We start from the raw sequence: 19,134 nt of genomic DNA on the forward strand, positions 1-19,134 counted from the left end.
CATGCCAGCAATCATACCCCTTAATGCGAGTGCAAATGCATAAAGAAATAAAAATAACAATGACGCCTCTAGCCCTCTACACATGCCAAGTCCCTGCAACAAACACTCGCTGGTGTGGCGCTTGTGACTGCTGCATCGGCGCATGGCTTGTTATGCTCAGCACGGGGTGAGAGGGGTGGCAGGGCCCTGCTGAACCCATCAAATAACACATTTAAAATTAGGAGGTGAGCCTGCAGAGGCGCTGTAATTTACACCGAGGCACGTTTTAACAAAAGGCCAACCCTGTTCTCCCTCCGCTATTCTGCCCCTCCTTGTAAGGTACAGGGGGCATCAAAGCTGACGATTCTGTAGCAATTTTAAAGTGCGACAAAACACACACTTTCACTTACCAGCTGGGTCTTAGAGCACTTGCAGTACTGGCGGTCGTCCTCTGGTCGTCTTCTTGTCGTCGTGCGGGACTGGAATGTGCTGCGGTGTGCTTCGGTGTGTGGGGCCAGACAAAGTGCGGACAGCATTTTCAATGGGACCTGGCCCCACCCCCCAACCTTGCCAACCAACCTTGCCAACCAATGTGTCTCCCCGAATTTAATGGGGGTGACACACATGCCAAACTGCTTTGTTCTCGGCCTAAATTGGAGCTTTTCTTCGAATGCTTTGGCTCCATCAAGTGGCCAAGTGATGCAATAACAATGAAAATCGGTGACACTCGGGTTAAACCTTGTCAGCTGATTTTCACACCGGTAGTGTATTGTCAGGCAGATTCGGTTTTAACCGAATTCCGGACTGGCTAATCATAATTATCCCTGCCACATCCAAGTCAACTATCCCACCCTGTGATAACTCAGCCTTTCAGAATTACCAAGTAAAAGGCAGGAGTATTAAAAAAGGGAAGAGCAAAGCAGCACCTAACACAGTGAAGGTCACCCCCTTATTAAGGTCCTTTTTTAGGGTCCAGCCTGAGGTCCTACTGATTACAAAGCAAGGGGTAGAGTGGGCCGATATGCAGGCTGGCATGCAGCCTACAGGTATATCAGGGACAGATTCTGAGCTACCCAAATTAGTTTTTACTTTTGCCACAGATCTGGTTACGACTGCACAAATTGTTATTCCCCCCACCACCGACACCAATGCTGCCACCACTGCCACTGCCACTGCTAGACAAAATGTGGATGGAGCTGGGTTGGAAATAGATTTAGGACCTGGAAGTTTAGAGCAGAGCGGGTTCCTTCCTCTCGACCTGCATCCTCCCTGGAAGCTTTATTTGCATCCTTAAAGGCAGATATTAAGCAAGGGTTTACTGTATCAGCCGCTAATCAAGGGGAGATTAGGAAATCCTGTGAGATCTTAGAAAAGAACATCGATCTCCTAAACATCAGTCGCGGAGATAAAAACTAATTTAGGGACAGCAGAGGCAAAAATCCCGGAGCTACAAAAGGGCGAAGCTGCGCTGCACGAGAGAGTGGAAACGCTGGAAAATAATTCCCGCAGGAACAACCTCCGTATTATGAATATCCCAGAAGGGAAAGAGGGCTCCAATTTAAGAATATTCATGATAAATCTGCTAAAGGAAGCCCTACCACTTCATTATTCAGTAGAGTCCTTGACACAGGATATACAGAGAATCCATAGGGACTCTTTCCTTTTAAATCCAAATCGGACCAAGCCAAGGAAGATTCTCATTAACTTTCTGATTTATGCCGTGAAAGAAAAAATCTTGAACTTGGCATTAAAAATGGAAACAGTAAAAGGCAAGATTTTCTCTTTTGAAGTTCGTTCAGACCTCTCAAGAGAAACACTGGAAAGACAGTGGGAGCTCGGGAGAAGAATGGACAGTTTTAAGAAGATCGGTGCCACTGTGCAACTTAAATTCCCTGCCTTCTTGAAGGTAATGCACGATAACAGAATGCATAACATCAGGTCCATTCAGGAGGCAGATGAACTACTGGACAGCATCGGTAAAGGGCCCCCATAGGCAACTAACCATGAAATAATGTTCTATAGGTTAAGCGGAGGGTACATACAAGGGAGGAAAAAGAGGAGAGAAAGAGAGGGGGAAAGGGGAAAAAGGCAAAAAATAAATAATTAAACAAACAAAAATAAAATTTGAATAAAATAAAAATAAAGTATAAAAATGCTTTTTAACGAAAAGGGAAATAGAGATATGATTTGATGCAAGGCACAATTTTTTCTTTCTTTTTCTTTCACTCTTAGGTGGGTAACACAAGGGTTAAAAAGGCAGAGGAAAAGGAGGTTACGAGCGCCCCATCTGGACAACAACTAGTCCAGGTAAATAGGGTTGGGTTCTCCAAGGGGGGCGGGGGTGAGGGGTATGGGAGCATAGGGGGATAAAGTATGAAAAAAACTCATTCGTCTTACTATTCATAGGTTATGTTGACCAGAGCATTTTAGCTGGGATTGACTGATGGGCTAAAACCAAGGTGTGGCTGTGGCTTTTTCTTAAGGAGGGCCTGGAGGGCTGAGTGTTTCCCCCAATGAATTCCTTGCAGTTATTGTCCTAGAATGTTAATGGTTTGAGGGTGGGGTTGCGTAGAAGGAAAATTCTACAATATCTAAGAGATTCCCCGGCCCTAATTTTGGTTATCCAGGAGGCACACCTCCTCGAGGCAGAGACAAAAGACATATTAAGATCACAGAAGTGGGTGGATTCTTACGCATGCACCTATCAGACTGTAAACATCAGAGGGGTGTGGATCCTTTTTAAAAAGTTAGAGAGGTTCTTTTCACATTAGTTGGATATTATGGCCCAAACTGTGACAACCCAACTAATCTCCAAACCATCTTCTCGCACTTATTGGAATTTCCTGAGTCGGTGATATGAGCAGGGGACTTCAATATCCTTCTAGATCCTAAATTGGATAAATCCCCCAATAGTAGAGCAACCACCCCTTCAAGATCAAGGACAGCCCTCTTGACAATAATGACGCAATTGGGTCTCAGCGATATCTGGAGAGAAAGGTCAGGGCAACAGATGGGTGTTTCATTTAAGAATTTCAAATACAAACATAAATCACGAATTGACTATATACTGGTTAGCCATACTCTCAGAGATAAAGTAAAGGACATAACCTATCTGCCATTGCATATGTCAGACCACTCCAGTATTATATTGACATTACAGAGCCTAGGTTCCCAACAGACCAGAGGGTGGTCCTTTGACCTCACACTTCTACTACAAGAAAATGAGATGAGTTTCCTTTCTCGGGAAACAAACCAGTTTTTAGAGATTACTTTGGGAACCGCTGACATTTCTGTTGTTTGGGACACTTTTAAGGCTTTTTTGAGGGGAACAATAACCAACAGGGCAAGTTATAGACGTAAAAAAATATAGAGAAGAGATCATGGGCCTCGAGGAAGATATGATGAAGGTGGAAAGAAAATGAAGTGCTCAAGAGGGAGAGGCTTTTCTAGATTACTTTCAGGAAATATACAAAGAGACATCTAGAGATGATATATTTAAGGCTAAGACCTAGGTGGGCAATATCGCTTTAACACCTATAAGTTCCAAACAACAACTAGATTTAGGGCAGCCCATTACTCAAGTGAGGAAAGCAGTGGCAAGTGGGAAAAGGGGCAAGGCGGCCGGCTCGGATGGGCTACCAATAGAATCATATAGAGTTTAATACCAACAATAACTCTTCATTTTAATAAAATATTTATAAGTGGAATTAGTCCTCCGGCAACGTGGAATAATGCCACCGTTGTCTTCATTCTGAAATCAGGAAGGAACCCCTCCAGCTGTGGGTCTTATCGGCCCATATCGCTCCTGAACATCGATTATAAAATGTATACAACTATTCTGGCAACTAGATTGGGGGAGGTGGTCGGAGATATTCTTCATCCCGATTAAAAGGGGTTTGTGAAACAGCGACAGTTAGCAGACCTCACTTATGATCTGGTCGGAGCAATAGATATCGCCTCCACATACTCATTACCTCCTGCTGCCTTGACCCGAGACGCCACCAAGGCTTTTGATAGGGTAAATTGGACCTACCTATCAGAAGTCATGGAGAAATTCAATCTGGGTGTAATATTTTGCCGGGCTATACAATCAATCTATAAATCTCCATCGGCTAAGCTCCTGGTGAATGGTTGTCTTACAAAGCCATTTGGTATAACTAGAGGAACCCGACAGGGCTGCCCTCTCTTCCCCCTGTTGTTCAATATGTATATTGAACCATTCGCACAGAAATTAAGGGACCACCGTGATATCGAACCTTTTAGATATGGGGACTGGGAGAGAAGGGTAGCCCTATACGATATTTTGATACTGTCAGCAGATCTAGACAGAACTCTCCCGGCAGTTATTAAACTGGCTGAGGAGTTCGGTAGGGTCTCTGGCTATGAGATAAACGCTGGCAAGACAGAAGCTATGACTTGCAATATCCTGAACCCTGTACATCAGACCAGTCACAGTATGCGCTATATTGGGATCACAAATTACAATCATCCAGGACATGAACAGATTAACAGACATCAATTTATCGCGAACTCTCCGGGACTGTCAAAAACAAATGAAGTCACGGACATACCTCCCCTTATGCATTCTGGGGAGGATTAACCTAGTCAAAATGTCCATTCTGCCCAAGGTCACTTTCCTCTTTAATACAATACCTCTCCATTTTGATAAAGATATTATAGGAAAATTCCAGATAGAAATCAATTCTTTTATCTGGGCGTATAGGTCTACCAGAATTGCATGGAAGAAATTAAGACGTTGAAGAGAAAAAGGGGGGTTGACGTTACCTGATTTACAATTCTACGCTTGGGCTTTTCAACTCACTCACTCTCGCATGTTACTGAAAATACCAAGTGGCAAAGGGAGTGTAGCTATGTTTTTGGCTATGCTGAAAGGGGCTGGGCTGCAAGTAGATGGGTTTATGTATAAATTTGGCAACCAAAAGCTTTTTTAAAAAGTCAAGCTTAAGGTCCTGCAGGGGTTTGCCTGGATATTGGCATCATTGAGGAAGGCAACAGGTCTCAGTTATTTTTCCAAATTAGCACCACTCTGGGACTTTCCAGGTTCACCAGAATGTCTTTGTGACAGTCTGGATATCCCATTAAGAGATGCTGGAATCAAAGTATGGGGAGACTTACCCCCAGATCCATCAAGCATCCATTTTGCGATTCCTTAATAGTGAAAAATAAGGATTCGCTAATAAGGAATAGCAAAATGCTATGCATGAAGCAATCACTAAAAAAATAGCGATTTCTTAAAATTCCTTAATTGGGACTCGCACTTGTGGTGCAATGATTTTATTTCACTTTTTGTGTGAAAACAACTTAGAGAAGTCTTTTTCTGAAACCGTAAAGCTTTTAAGTGTTGTCGTGACAACAGCAGAGTCTCAGTGATGTTTTGCCACATTCAAGTGGGTAAAAACGTTTTTGCGAAACACAATGACTAGAGGTAATGCATTGGCCATGCTGTCAATGGAAAAAGAGTGAATAAAGGAAATACCAGAATCGAAAAGTTTGTTCATGTTAAAGATTGAAGAGCAAACTTTCAATATAAATAAAAAATATGAATCTGATGTGTGATCATAGTTTCCGGTGTTATAGCTAGGTTTGTTTTGTTCCATAAAACTAGGAAGTACTGTTGCCAACGTACTCATTCTATGTAATATTCATTCAAGTCCTGCACAGTTGATATGTATTTATATATGCATGTTTATGTATCTGTGAATTTAAATATATTTGTTTTCAAATTTTATTATTATTTAAAATATTTCTGTTGTTTGTGTTTAAACACATGTCGATTTTGAGGGTATCATTCTTTAAATGTACAACATTTATTTATTTTCACAATTAATTTTTATTTAACCATTTTCTACTGTACTGGCACAAGAATCTGAGGTTGGCATACAAAGTATTTATATATGATTATTAAAAAATTGTGTTTAAAAATATCATATTGGTTCAGAAATTTCTATTGTGCTGGCTGATAGGCACAAGGGCCTAAGGTTGGCATGAAAAGTATTTAAATACCATTAATTACAATAAATGTGTTGTTTATGTTTACAAATATCATATTGTTTTGGAAGGGATGTTTCTTAAAATGTACATTTATTTATTTTCATCATTTATTTGTATGTAACCTTTTTCTACTGTACTGACAGGCACAAGGGCCTGAGAGTAGCATGCAAAGAATTTAAAAATAAAGTAAAATGTTTTATTTTTTAACAATTTTTCCTAGCCTGCTTATAAATATAAAGTTTTTGTTGTTTCTTTCTAAATTAAATGAAAGATTTGTAATGGATATTTCTTATATTTTAAGCAATGCATATTAGTCTAATATATTAATTTATTTTTATTTAGTGGTTTTCTAAGGTACTGCTGGACCCTAGGGCTTCAGAGCGATATATAAACTATTGTAAGTAAAATGTTTACTTCATTTTTTTGTTGCAAAATTGCCTTGCTCATAAATACAAAGCTTTTGTGGACTTCCTAAAAATGTAATATTTATTTCAAAAGGATATTTACTTGTAGCTATTTAATATGGGCAATCAACATTGAATAGCTGAAAAAGAAAAGGAAGAGGCCAGCCTGCCTTACCAAAAGAAAGAAAATTACAAGTGTGTTTCTTTCTGGACGTGTATGCACCTATGTTATGTGTTTTATATTGGAAAGGGTAGAGCCAAAGCAGTCTTGCTTAGTACCCCTTCAGAAGTCCGACTTCCTTGAAAAACCTGAAATTCTATTAAACAACTTATGAGCTTTCCTTTCTGAATGCCTAAAAGAACTGTATTTTTAGTCCATTTATCAGAGAAATAGTGCTGAAAATTGACAAACTTTTCGTGAGGGAGGACCACCCCGACTCCCCTTACTGCCTTTGGGCTAGCTCTTTTCCCTTGCTCGTTAGCCTTAGTTGATTCATTATGCTTATGCCTCATCAGTGTAAAATTCCAAGAGCTGCCACTGAGAATTGCTCAGGTGTTTTCACAGCAAGTATTATGTACATTCTCCATGGGATTGACTCTGACGCATATCTTAAGTAGATGATATCTAATTAAAGGACAATGAATTGACTCCCCACCTAGCCAGAGTAGATTGCATTATATTGTGTTTGCTGAGTTTGGCTACAAGTTCAACTTCAAGAAATCTAAAATAGCTTTTTTGAGTTCTTTTCTTAGACTATGAACTTACACATGAGGGTAAGATCCTGGCCCCTCATTTTGTGGAGAGATGTGCACGATTGCAACCACCAAACACGCTGAAATAATTGCTGTCCCTGCTGAGATTTCTAAACTTTGACAGGACATCCCTGACTATGCACAACACATTAAACACTTTTTGAATTAATAATCCCTACATGTTAGACATCAGAACACACAGATACACTCAGATCATTACAATCTGACTTGCTTGAAATGCGTCACTAACAAACATGTGTCAATAGCATGAACCTGGTAATCCGTATTTACCAGGTGCAATTGGATTTACATAAATCACCTTTTAAGAAGGTGGAACAGTGCCTACAGCATATAAATTGCATTTACATCCCGGTGTGGAAATGCATTTTGCTTCTACTGAGAAAATACTGACTGCCGTACAGATGGCTATCCTTAAAGAATGGCCACTTGCTTGAGGGAAACACATTATTGTCTTTACTCCTGTGCCAACCATAGATACTGTCACCAAAGCTAGCATTCCAAACACTACAGCCCTCTATCCGAAATGAATACAATGGGCTACATCCTTAACAGCTATTGATGTGGAATTTGTCTTTGACCCTTCTTTGCAGACACCAGAATTTCTACAGTATGAGCATGTTTACCCTTTACTTTATACTGTGTTGCCTCTTGATCAGCATAAATATATTACTTATGGTTCAGCTCAACCTACTATAGGTTCTAGGCAGCAATACTCAGTGGGATGCACCATTGTTATTGATGTGTTGTTGGGCGGCATATTCCAACCTCAAATCCGAGACCACCAAAGTCATCTGCGGCGTACCACAAGGATCATCACTCAGCCCAACTCTCTTCAACATCTACATGAGCCCTCTCGCAGCCATCGCACGCAAACACAACCTCAACATCATCTCCTATGCCGACGAAACCCAGCTGATCCTCTCCCTCAACAACGACCCCGCCACCACCAGAACCAGCCTACACCAAGGGATGAAAGACGTCGCCGAATGGATGAAGAACAGCCGCCTGAAACTGAACTCAGGCAAGATGGAAATCCTCATCCTGGGATCATCGCCCTCCACCTGGGAAGACTCCTGGTGGCCCCCCTGCCCTAGGCACCACTCCCAAACCAACTGACCACGCACGCAACCTGGGCTTCACCCTGGACTCCTCCTTCTCGATGACCAGACAAGTCAACGCCGTCTCATCATCATGGTTCAACACCCTGCGCATGCTCCGCAAGATCTTCCGTTGGATCCCCACCGAAACCAGGAAGACGCTCACCCAGGCACTCGTCACCAGCCGTCTGGACTACGGAAACTGGAGGCTTGGGTACAATAGCAGGACTTGAAAAGATCAACAGAGGTGGATCCACCAATGGTGGTTCTGTATAGATGATTCAGCTGCAGAAGACTCAGTAGTACAGACTGCACTCACTTCGGTCATGTTGTAGGTTGAGGAACCCCCCACAGTGAGGGAGTATCAGCATTGGTGGAGCTCACGGGCTGCAGAGGAATGTCCTATGGAGTAGCACGGGCACCTCATGGCTGACTATTTAAAATTGGCCGTGTGATGTAGTTTGGCATGTTCGATGGGGACAAAGAATTTGTCTTTAGAACCAGGAAGCAGTGGCAAGATTACAATTCTTATACCTCAAACACCAAGGACAGGCACAGTAGGATGGGGCAAGCTCCTTTTTAATTGCCACCTTCTCTCATATAAGATCTACAATTTTTGGAATCCAGTGGGAGACTTCAGGCTTTACGTCTATAATAGAAGAGGGAAACGTGTGCAAGTGTTTGCTTGATTGGACATCACAGAACTTTTGTAGGTCCTGTAAGACATCACAATGGTTATCTACTTTCAGGGTTGCAGCAGTCTCCACAATGTCTGGATTGTTGAGGTCTAGAACATTCATCTTGATGCCACAAAGTACTTCGTATGGGGTCTGCCCACCAACAGATCTTTTAGGGAATTTATTGGGAGCCCATTGAACTCTGTAGATGAGGTTAACCCAACTATGCCCAGTACCTAATGCTCTAGCTATTAAGGTCCTTCTTTCCAGAAAATAATTGCCCTCTGGTCTATATAGAGAAGAGTAATGCGCCTGTACACCCAGGGATACCATTGAATCCTGGTGCACTTTGGACGCCAAAGCCGGACCTTGGTCCAAGTAGAATGCACAGCATGTCAATGGCCGATAAAGACATGCAGATCTTTAATAACAGTTCAAGCATCAGGCGAGCTCTCTGGCTAAACTCAGAGGAATCTAGAGCAAGAATCTACTGCAACCAAAGTGAATTTGAAAGTAGTGTCCGAAATCAGTGGACAACAGTGATCCAAATAGATACAGTAAAAAAGCATGTTGGAGATCAATAGGTATGTTTGCAGTGGACGAGCCGTGCTGGAGCATTTAATCTGTTGACAAATGTCACAATACAAGACATATTTTTGACCTGCTGGCATAAGCCTTTCCACCAATAATGCTGCTGCAGCAGTGAAATTGTGGCCATCAACCCCAGCGTGTGCTGGAACAACACCTTCATGTGCCACTACAACCTGAGCAAAAATGCGGTATTGGTTGGGAATCAAGCGATCGCCAAACCTAGGTATTGTCACAAACTGAACATTTATGTCATTCAAGTTATCAAAGTATTTAGAAGGAAAGCCCTTTTGTAAAGGGGGGGGGCTTTTTTAATTGCATTCACTGCAGCCAAGATATTGTTATCTATACAGGGTTTAGCACATGTAATTGCTGTTACTAGCTGTGGCAACTGCAGATTTGAATGCTTCATCAGCCAGAGAATCCCCTATAGCATGTGCTGCCACACTTTGAGGTTTTCCACTTTTACCCAAAGCATTTTATGTCATATGGTACTACCTTTAGAATCTTTGAATCCAATATTGGAGATTGTCATTAAAGGACTGTACACAGTAATACAAATCACATACAATATTAGTGGGCAATTCATGATCCGTACATTCCAGTGCAAAAAGCAAAACCTTCAGTTCAGCCAACTGCACATTGCAGTGACCCAAAGATTGTATGCAAGTTCTTTCAATCAATCATGGGCATTTGAATAACGAGCTTCTCACCCGGGATGATCTCAAGGTGCTGGAGGAGGAGGGGTCCGTTACTGCTTGAAGAGCCAAGTCTTGAGGAGCTTCCTGAAGGAGAGATGATCCTGAGTCAGCCGGAGGTGGATCGGGAGGGAGTTCCATGTCTTGGCTGCCAGGTAGGAGAAGGATTTTCCCCTGGCGGTGGCTTTGCGGATGCGTGGTACGGCGGCGAGGGCGAGGCTTGACAATCGTAGCTGGTGGGTGGGAGACCACAACCTCCCAGAAAGCTCCGCTATGGAACTTGTCACCAGGGTGTTGGCCGCCCATTCTTCTTCCCATGAACTGAAAATGGACTTGTGTCTTGTTTCAGCCATTCCAGTGACTGATGGAATTGTTTGAGATAAAGTACCTTTTGATATATTCAGCCCTACGGAAATCCTGCAGATACCAAGTGTTCAAAGTTTCCATGGGTGATGTAATAGTACCTGGGTTACATTGAAATGATTGGGATGTCAAAACAATAAATGAAATGCTTTCAGAGCTGGAATATTACACTGTTTTTGAATTGGAGGGCATATACCTCAATTCCACTAACTTTCGTGATATTTTCGGTAATCACGGTTATAGACATCATTTTCTACACAGAGCCAGTAATCAATATACACTTTTTAATCATACACAATGGGAATATTGTACGACTTCCCTTCACTCTAAAATGCATAAAGACAAAGTCAGGTATTTCACTGGATCTCAACTTTAGACTCCATGTAATAATATTTCAAATTAGTCCTTACCCCTTCAAAAATAAAAAATTAAATATATATATGTTAACACAGACCAGGCTGATATATACAGGTTTGTACCAGTTAGCCCATCAAGGCTATGATTACTGAAAACACACAACTGATTTGAAATCAATTTGGGAAACAAAACCTTGGCAGGTTCCGGGCAGGTAAACTTTATTTTGGGCCTGCTTAATTCCAACACAAATTATCTTCTTGAACGACACCATCCAGCAGACTAAATGTCTGGAACTGGCAAAAATGAGGGACAAGTTAATTGCGTACTACGAGTAATACTACTGCCCCAAATTAGAAACATGAACTCAGTAACAAGATCAGCTCTATGTATAAGCATCAGGATGTATAGAGTCCTCAAAGGGTTTCACGGTCGGAAATCATGCTGGTCTTTCATTAGCCACTTAATAACTGCTGACGTCAATAACTAAGACATCACCAGCACATGGAAATTGCTTAACAGTGGGATGGTGCACTGTTTAAGCATAGTTACTCACCAATTCACTCTCACTCAGGCTTGACCAAACTGGGCAACCCTTGTGCGCTCAGAATTGTTTCATTTTTGCAATGTAGATCACAACTGATTACATTTTGTTAGGAAATTAAACTAATATAAAGTAATCCCTCACATTGATGTAGTATGTAACTGTCTAACTAAAAAGAGTTCATTGAAGGACTATGGTTTTAGATCTATTACAGATTTTTTGATGTATCCAAGTAAATACATAGATCCTTTCTTCTTGGATTTGGACTTGGATGACACCACCGGGCTAAATCAAATTCTAAATGGGCATAGATGACATTATCTTATAAAGTAAATGTTTTCAATACAATACTATCAATTTGATATATTATGGTCATAGATGTATTTGTTGATTTTGTTACTCTTTTTGTAACAATATGCATGTATCCATTGGTACTGTTACATATGTAATGGGATGTAGATGAAGAGCAAAACATAAAAGTGCTTGACAGTTCAACAGCAAAAATTTGAATAGCCCTTTTAAGGTTTTAGAGAGGTACAATTAGAAATGGTAACACTGAAAAATCGTGGGCATTACAGAAAGTGCACATTTTGGGAAACAGGCAAGATATGGGTTGTTTCTGAATGATGTGAATAAATATAGGGCCTGATTATGATGTTTGGTCAAGTTTCCTCTGCCTGACATTGTCTCGTTCAAGGGACACTTATACTTCACTTTTTTTTTTTTCTTTTTTTTTTGTCCTCATTTGCCTTACCCCCTGCTTAGGAAATGCCAACCACATTGCGTGTCCCCGACCAAGAGAGGGAACCAAGAATGTGATACCCATCTCTGGAACTGGACTCCGAGATATTTTACTGGTGGCAGAGAAGTCCCAAGAAGAAGGGGATTTTAGGTTCTTACGCTGACTCCATCTAGGTATGTCTCAACCTGAAGGACCAAAAAACCGTATCGAGGCCAGACCCGGTCCAAGGAGTGTTGGTGGCATAATCATAGGACCCGGGGGAAAAAAAAAAAAAAAAAAAAAAAAAACCCGGAACACTATCTCCACTGTATCAACAGATCCCAAAAGGCCAGATTACGGTTATTGCAAGCTCTAGCCATGTCCACCTTTGATGTTTCATATAAAGACGTGAGCCAGTCCGAATATATTGGAGCAGTTTTTTCCACCCACCGTATGCAAATCTGCCTTCTAGCCAACAGAATGGCATAAAACAAAAAAGATCTTGCTTTACCAGAAATACTGTCCTCTAATCCAAAGATGATAAGTGGCAATGAAATTACTAATGATGTATTCAAAATGGAATTTAAGGTAGACACCACTTCCTCCCAAAACTGACCGATGTTGGGGCATTCCATGAACATGTGAATATCTGAAGCTTCTGGTAAATTACATTTGTTACACTTCTTGTCTGGGAGAAATTTGGAAAGTCTCAGCGGTGTTATATAAGCCCGATGTGCTGTGAACAGATGGTTGTGCCTCAGCCATGATGGCTTCACCACTTTATAGAGGAGCGCAAAAGATCTTAACCATATCTCCTCACATTGAAAGCCCATTGTCTCTCCCCACAATTCATCTGGAAGGGTGAAATCCCCATCGGTTTCCTCCAGAAGCTGCCAATACCAGAAGGCCACCTCCTTACCACCCCTAGGTCTTTCTAGTAGCAGCTGCTCCAGGGAGCTTGATTTCCCAAATAATACATCTTTGCACCGCTGGGCTCTCCCCCAGCTTTCCAGCTGGATGAATTTAAATCTAGAAAATGCTGGACCTATACGCTCATGTAATTCATCCCAAGGAAGTATCGATCCGTCCACCAATAGCTCTCCCCATCTAGCAATTCCAGCTTCCTCTAATGGAGAAGATAAACTGTCCCTAAGACACTCCGGTAAACCCGGGGAGTCCCATATGGGAGCAAAATTGGAGTAGTAAGACAGCCCCAATCTTCTTCTAATGGCTAGCCAGCCCTTAGCCTGACTGTATGATTTTCAGTCTTATTTTCTTAAAATATTTCTGGCTCCCAAATTTATATAGAAATCCGTCAGCTGGTAGATTTGCTCCGGTTAACATGGCTTTATACATTGTCTCCTCCAGAAGACTCGATGGTGTTTTTAATAACATCCTGGAGTAGGACAACTGAAAGGCCCATGCATAATACACTAAATCCGGTAGGGCGAGACCCCCCTTCTCCCTTCTCCTCCTCAACTTCTTCCACGCGATTCTAGTCGACTTATAGTTCCAAATAAAGGAGTTAAGCTCTCGCTGACATCTGTCCAACATCTTCACATCAAACCCCAAAGGAATGGCACCAAAAATAAATATAAACTTGGGAAGGATAGACATTTTTATTAAGTTGACCCTACCCATTATAGAAAGTGGAAGTGAGTCCAAGATTTCAATAGGCCCTTACATTCCCTGGAGACTTGATCTAAGTTAGTTTGGGCAATGGTTCCGATGTCTTGGGTGATTCGGATCCCGAGATAGCGCATAGAGGTGGTGATGTTTATGCCTAACCGTGGGTCCGGAATATTCCACACCATGACCTCGGTCTTACTTGAATTGATATTGTAGCCCGAGATCTTGCCGAACTCTACGGCCTTCTGAGTCACGGCAGGGAAGGCCAACACCGGATCCGAGGTAAAGATTAAGATATCATCGGCATATAATGCCGTCCGCCTCTCCCACTCCTTAAACTTGAATGATGGTATATTTTCGTCTGCTCGCAAAGCCTGGGCAAACGGCTCAATGTATAAATTAAAAAGGAGGGGAGAGAGCGGACAACCCTGCCTCGTACCTCTAGTAATCTTAAAGGGTTCTGTCAAAATCTCATTAATCAGCAGCCTAGCCGAAGGGGCTCAATAAAGCAAGGCAATAGTTCTGCGAAAGCCCTCCCCAAAATTAAACCTTTTTAACACATCATTTAGGTAGGGCCAATTGACCCTATCAAAGGCCTTAGCTGCGTCAAGGGTTAAGGTGGCCAGTGGAAGGGAAAAAGCAGAGGCAATATCTATGGCCCCTACCAAATCATGTGTAAGATCTGAAAGATGGCGCCCCTTAATAAAGCCTTTCTGGTCATGATGAATAATGGTGCCTATTACATTACCCAGTCTTGCTGAAAGTATTGCGGCAAAAATCTTATAGTCGCTGTTCAGCAAAGAAATTGGTCTATAGGACCCACAATCTGATACGCCCTTCCCTGGTTTGGGTATAAGAACAATTGTGGCCTCACCCCAAGATTTTGGCGGTAGCTTTCCTTCCCTAAGGATACCATTAAAAAGGGTTGTCATTACTTGGACGATATTCTCCCCCAAGACTTTATAGATCTCCCCAGGGAGACCGTCTGGGCCAGATGCTTTCCCTTTTTTTACCTGTCTTATTGCTTCCTTTACCTCTACCTCTGTTATTGCAATCTCTAAACTGTTGCTCTGTGTTGTTGATAAGGTTGGGAGCAATATTCCATTCAGCCACGTGTCTCGTGCCATCTGATCATCTGGTAATTCTTCCCTATAGATAGTCTCAAAGAATTCATAAAAGGCTTTACCTACCTCCTGACTAGCTGTCCTTGGTGCCGCCTCCCCTTCCACCTTGATTTCTCTGATATATTTCTGAGCTTGGTCCGATTTGATTTTCCACGCCAGTACTCTACCCGCGGCCTCTCCAAACTCAAAATGGGAAATCTTACTTGCATTCCATCTTTTATTAACCCTCTCTTGTAGGATATTTTCTAGTTGGTGCTTTAACTCAGCCAATTTTAACTGCTCCTCAGGAGAACCTAGAGACTGACCTAGATTGAACTCAATGCCCTTCATTTCCTGTTCCAAACTATATAATCATATCTTTATATTTTTTACTCCGATATGAGGACCTACTTGTGATGCAGCCCCTCATAAAGGCCTTAAAGGCCTCCCAAACCACTTCTGGAGAGGAGGACTCAATATTTATTTCAAAAAAAGCAGTTGTCTCTGCGGCCAGGAAATTCACTTCAAGACCAAGAAGGATGTTGCCTCCTACTGTCGGATCTAATTGAGAAAACAAGAGCTGAATGGTCTGACAGGTGAGATGGGAGATAATCTATCGCTATTAAAGCGTCTTTCAAATTATAAGTAAACAGAGCATAGTCGATTCTAGATGAAAGCTTGAAACGACTATTCCGATAGGAAACCCCCAATTTACTGCCTGCTCTTTCCCGCCATGGGTCCGCCAGGCCTAGCTGAACCATGATAGCTATTAGAGTTCGCCTAGACTTTGGTGTACTACAGGCCCGCGAATTTGCAGATTTATCTAATTTAGGATTCAGCACAATATTAAAATCGCCCATCCAAATCACCGGATCCTGAAAAAGTAGCAGGTGATTTCTGACGGCGTCCAAATGCGATGGATCATCCGAATTTGGGCCATAATAGCCCACCAAGGTGTACCGTTGACCCACCAACTGAACTCTCAATATCAGCCATCTCCCTGTGTGGTCCTCTATACACTCCAAGATTTGGGCTTTTGCAGCTCTTTTAAAAATAAATATAACCCCCCTAATATTAGCATTGTGGTCAGTAGAGCAGAATTTATCAACCCATTTCTGTTTTTTGAGTATCTCCACTGCCTCTGATTTAAGAAGGTGTGACTGTTGAATTGCAATGATTTGCGCCGGGGAGTCCCTCAGATACTGCATTATACGCTCCCGCCTTCTTCTCCCTCGCAAGCCATTGACATTCCAGGACATATAGTGGAGGGCTGTCATGGTACCACCGCTACCCCCCTCATATCAACCTTTCCCAACAGCTCCTGCGGGAACCCTAATATTTGCCATTTTTGATGTTGATGTTGGACAGATGTCAGAAATAACCATTCCGCAAAATAGTAGGCAGACTTATGAGGATTTTTTGCTTTATTCCCCCTCCCCCCCTGCTCCCACTTTACTTTCCGACCAGAACGCATGCTCCCATTTTAAAAATGTGAGGTGCGGTTCATCCCTGCACCCCATGGCAGTCACCTCAAGTTGACTGCCACAAGGTGCAGGGATCAAAGGTGCCCCCTCAGCCACCAACCGGAGGCCGTAAACCAAAGGGGGCCCTGCTGGGGGCCCCCAAAGATGAGTTCAGACAACTTTTCCGTGTCGGAAAGGCCGGCAGAGAAAGGCTGTCTCCACCCGACATCGTAATCTCTTTGGCAGAAAGAGCCACCCTTGGGATTACTGAATGCATTCAGACTGGTGGACTGAGCCCGTAGGAAGCCAGTCGAATGACCCGTCGCATTCCTTTCCATAATGGGTCGGTCGGAAAGGAGTCTGACTGGCTGATTACGATGCGGTAGGAACGACTCCGACCACGTGTCGGAGCCGTTTCCGACTGCATCGCACTTAGGCCCTAAATGTCTTAGAAAATGTAGGAGAAACAAAGGGGCATATTATCAAGCCTGTGCGCTAAAATTATCGCCGCATTATCGGCCGAAAACGGCCGATAAAGCAGCGATAATGGGCTTGATAATATGCTCTGCGGAATTCCAATCGAAGCCCATGTTAGATGTCTTCACATCTAACATGTGCTTCGATTGGAATTCCATAGAGCATATTATCAAGCCCATTATCGCAGCTTTATCGGCCGTTTTCGGCCGATAAAGCGGCGATAATTTTAGCGCACAGGCTTGATAATATGCCCCTTAATGCCTAAATCATCATTAAGCAGAAAATCAAGCCACGGACTCTGTGACTTAGGGTCAGCTGTACGTCGGTAATCGTTTGCGATTACCAAATACAGAATATTTGCGATTCGCTTTTTGGTAATTACAAACACCCATGTAAAAATGTGTAGTTTATACATTTTGCAACTCCTAGTAGGTCACAAATACACCTGCCTCATGAATATTAATGAGGTAGTTCTCGGTGTGCGACCCATTGGAAATCACAAAATTCACAAGGAAGGTGGCCTGCTGGGGTCAGCAGCCCACCATGTCCGTGATTGCCTTTTAATAAAAGAAGCCAATTTTCTTTAAAGTAAAATGGGATGAGTTTCAGAAACAAAAAGGAAAAGTTTTCTTTTCATATTTTAAGAGTTACCACTGCTCCGTGGGTCAACTGCCTTCCCTTACAAAATGTTTTAACAAAAATTCACAAAGGGGAAGGTGTCTCTCGGGTACCCTTTCACATTTGCGAATGGGTTACCATCTACTTGCAGTAGGCGGTAAAATGTGAAAGTTTTGTGACTGCATTTCAGTCACAAACCATTCACAAATAACACTGACCTCCAGAATTTAGAAGGGACAGCCTAAACATGCCTCTTCCTAATACTGAATCGCAAAATGAATTTGCAATTCGCTAATAGGCTACTGAATCACAAATAGAAATTTGTAAGTTTCAAAATGTCTTTCAGCATTCGCAAATAAACCGATTCTGCAAATCAGCCTGTTTGCGAACACATAAGTGCTTTGTACTGACTTATAACGCCTTGAGAGCATCACCAATCATGAGTTATGTTTATGAAAATTGCATGCATATTTGAGGATTCTCTATTAATTCCCTGTAGCATCCAAAACAGCCCATGTGCGTCAATCTACCCCATTGCACAATGCTAATCCTGTCAATACTTTTTTTATGCTTCATCCCAATTTTACTGGGTTGTGAAATTCGGATTCATTCAAGGTTTTGTCATAATATCGGGGACATATTAGGAAGTGGGTCTTCTGCATGTAATGCTCTTCGCTGCTGTTTCAATACCTGGTTCTTCACCCCTGGAATGCATTCGCGTCCGATATGTTTGAAGTCATTGTATGGTGGCGAGTAACATTTTACCTTAAAACTCATAATAGCCTCTTCTTCCCTGTCACACTTCTGATTTCTAACATCACATCCTTTTTCTTTAGAGAAAATAAAATGAACCATCACATATGCCAGAATCCCTTATTATCGTTTATCAATGACCTTTAAACAATCCAATTAATAATACTTTTACCAACACTGCCTGTTAAAAGATGAATGTATCTTGTATATTAGTAGAATGGTAATGGTTGTGTTCATAAAAAAGCATTGAGCATTACAAACTTCTTATAATTTTCTTTCTATTTGTGCATAAACTTTAGGATCGCCTCCAGACTTCATGAATCTGGATGTGAATTGTACACATTTCGCAAATTAAAAATATGTGGAGGAAAAAAATCAACACTATGGGGCAGATTTACATGCCCCTTGCGCCTCTTTTACGCCGCCGTAGCGTCACTTTTGTGAGGCAGCGCCGGCGCAAAAGATGCTCCATGGTGCGGGATATTTACAATGTGACGCATCTGGGATATGTGTCACGTTGTAAAGCACTGTGCCAGAAGTAGGCGTCCCTGTGCAGGGGGGGGGCGTTTCGCCGCAGGAACGCCTCGTAAAAGTGGCTGAGTGAAATCTGCAAGATTTCACTCAGTGTGAAATCTGCAAAATTTCACTCAGTCACTTTGGGGCCCATGATGCGTCAAAACCCTGAGCCTGCTTGAAGCAGGCACAAGGATTGACGCAGCATTGTAAAAATACGGCCCCCCAGAGCATTGCTGGAGCTGCATTGCGTTTGTGACGCAACACCAGCAATGCGCCACTTTTACGGCACAGATGCGTGACGCATCTGTGCCCTTTTTGCCCCATGGTGCGCCGCATTATCAATGCGGCGCATCCATGGTGGCGG

Source organism: Lissotriton vulgaris, chromosome 1_1 (assembly GCF_964263255.1).
Source record: "Lissotriton vulgaris chromosome 1_1, aLisVul1.2, whole genome shotgun sequence".
Classification (NCBI taxonomy): Eukaryota; Metazoa; Chordata; class Amphibia; order Caudata; family Salamandridae; genus Lissotriton; species Lissotriton vulgaris.